Source organism: Ixodes scapularis, unplaced genomic scaffold (genome assembly GCF_016920785.2).
Source record: "Ixodes scapularis isolate PalLabHiFi unplaced genomic scaffold, ASM1692078v2 PGA_scaffold4__175_contigs__length_147842914, whole genome shotgun sequence".
NCBI lineage: Eukaryota > Metazoa > Arthropoda > Arachnida > Ixodida > Ixodidae > Ixodes > Ixodes scapularis.
Window position 1 is genome coordinate 87,592,573 of NW_024609879.1, and position 3,028 is coordinate 87,595,600.

The following is a 3,028-nucleotide window of genomic DNA, read 5'->3' on the forward strand; positions in this document are numbered from 1 at the left end:
GAAGCCATTCGAAGGGCCAAGGATTCGCGACGACCAAGTAGTGTCTTGCATCTTCAGTAAGGTAACGGGGCTCGAGAGTCCCAAGCTTACATTTCCACAGAGCGAGCGCGGCCGGCCAGATCGAGGCGCAGTCAGCACTCGCGTCGCGATTGCTACGTCGTTGCTCTGCCTACACCGATGACATGTGCACCAGCATTCAAAACCGCCCTCTCGAGACTTTATACGAGTCCAATAGACGGCTTTATAGCGCGATAAACCGTCGTGACAAGAGTAAAGCTCACGGACAACGTAGAAGGCGCGCTACGAAATACATATACTTACAAAATACACTGGAAACGGCAGATAATTAGAGCTAAAAAACGGAAGATTGAGATGACGTCAACGCCGAAATAAGGCAATGCGCAGGGAAAGCAGCCGGCAAAACTGCAATAGTCCTATAGGCAGCTAAGAACGCTTTTGTGATCGCGGGCGTATAAACTCGGCGACGTACGCCCCGTTAACCTGGCTGAAGAAAATTCTCGCCCCGATCGAGCGCATGAATGACTCTCTTCCACTTTCGTACATCTGCAGAAAAAAAAAAAAGAAAAAAGAGGGTCGCGGGCTTATAGCCTAAGCAAACCAGTGAGCCGACTAAAAAAATTGGATGGTCGCGAGTCTATAGCTCGGGAGATATACATCCCTCTATAGCCGGCTAAAGTACATTGTAAGGTCGGAGGCTATAGCATTGGTGACATAGAACGCTTTTGAGTCGGCTAAAGAAAATTCAATGGTCGCGATTCTATAGATTTAGGGACATACACCACTCTATAGTCGGCTAAAGCACATTGAATGGTCGGAGGCCTATAGCTTTGGTGACATAAAACGCTATAGAGTAGGCTAAAGAAAATTCAATGGTCGCGATTCTATAAGTTTAGGGACATACACCACTCTATAGCCGGCTAAAGCACATTCAATAGTCGCGAATCTATAGCATCAAGGACATACATATTTCTATAGCTCGCTAAAGAATATTGAATAGTCGCGTGTCTATAGCTGCGTAGTCATAAATTATTCTATAGCTAGGTATAGAAATCGGAATGGTCGAGATGCTAAAGCTTTGAAGACATACATTTTTCTATAGGTGGCTATAGCGTGTTTTATGGTTTCTAATGGCTGACCATAGAGGGCCATAGAAGGTGATAGCTCACCATAGGATTTTCTATAGACGTCCATAGATCATTTTTGTATGGGTTCCGCCGTCAACTTTGAGTCGCTGTTGATTCTGAAGAACTGCTCTATGAGGTACATATCCAGCCACTGAGCACATACACTAGCACAGGAAATAATACTCGGTTCCAAGTACAAGCGAAGAACCCGGGGCGGAAAGCCCTGAATGCCAAACGACCTGCGTCGGGCGACGGCGACTGACTGCGTAGTACACAGGTTGCGCTCCCTCGACGCCTGCATCGCTGCGGCGGGTGGTCGTAGCAGGTCGTGTCACCTCTGTTGCTCGTACCGAAACACTAGAGCCGCGTAATATTTTTGCTGCCGAAGTTTATAAGCCTACGTTCGCGGTCAACGCATTTACACAAAGCCAACGCCCCGCGAACCTATCCCCCTCGTTCTCTTTCGGCGACCGGCCGCCAGGGCGGTGAGACCGTTGCTGAAACTCCTCAATACCCGCTCGCGTTCCTAGCCGGGTCATTCCATGTCAAACGTCCTAGAAGTTGCGCTCGACACCTTCCGACTTCTAAAAAAAAAAAAGAAAAGATTCATGGTGTTTTGCCGCAATGTTCGTAGCCATGCCCTGAAATATTTTTGCCGCAAAAACATTTTGAGGACGTGAGCGCCGTTTTAACTTTTTAAAACAGCGTGAAACTAGGCATCACTTATAATTGATGAAAAATCAGCTTTTTACTGAAATACCCAACAATATATTTTTTTAAAATTTGCACGGCTTTCGACCTACAGGGTGAAACAAAGAGACGCCAGGCTCTTTAAATCGACCGGAAAATTCGGCCTCTTAACCTATCGCGCTACGACTTTGTGCTGCGTAGCCCACAGATGGTGCATTTTTTTTTGTAAAATTTACGAAGAGCGAACTTATTTGAGGAAAAAGTAAAGAAAGAAAAAAGCTTAGCTCCTATGGAAACGCAGCGACGCCACCGGTCGGCAAACAACACGGCGCCGTTTCGCACGGGAGACAAGAGATGGCGCAACAAACGCAGCCAACCAACGAGCACACGGCGCCGAGAGCAGGCCTTTCTTGCAGACGACCTTTTCGACTCAAAAGCGGCGCGCTTTCCGCAGGCGGCGACAGTCGGAGAGACAAAAAAGACAGGCGCGGTAACAGCAAGGAACTGCAGTTCCTTGTCTGCTAAATACGCCGGCTCGCGGCGTCATCTGCTCGTTCGTTGGCGGCAGTTGGCGTCGCGACCGCTTGCGCCATCTCTTGTCCATCGTGCGAAACGGCGCCGTGTTGTTTGCAGACCGGTGGCGTCGCTTCGTTTCCATAGGAGCTAAGCCTTTTTCTTTCTTTACTTTTTCCTCAGGTAAGTTCGCTCTTCGCAAATTTTACAAAAAAATGCACCATCTGTGGGCAACGCTGCACAAAGTCGTAGCGCGATAGGTTACGAAACCGAATTTTCCAGTCGATTTAAAGAGCCTGGCGTCTTCTTGTTTCACCCTGTACAATGTGGCTGGGCTTGTAAGGTTTTGCTTAATTTAAAATATTTAAAAAAAACTAAAAAACTTTGAAAAAATTATTTTTGTTATTTTGTCAAAAAGGATCTAATTGCTCCCGGGACTTAATATAGCTTTTTACCGGCTGCCCCTGCAGGTATATAATCTATAAAAAATGTTTAAAACCGCTCAATTAAATATTTCGCAGTAATCAAAAATCCTGAATTTGCAAAAAAGTGCGTTTTGACGCATAAACAGCCATTCATTTCACCCTAAGGTGCTCCAAGTAAAAATACAAAATATGGTGGGTCTGGAAGAACAATCGATAATCTTTTGATTCTGAAATTTTAATCAGTTATTTTTGTTT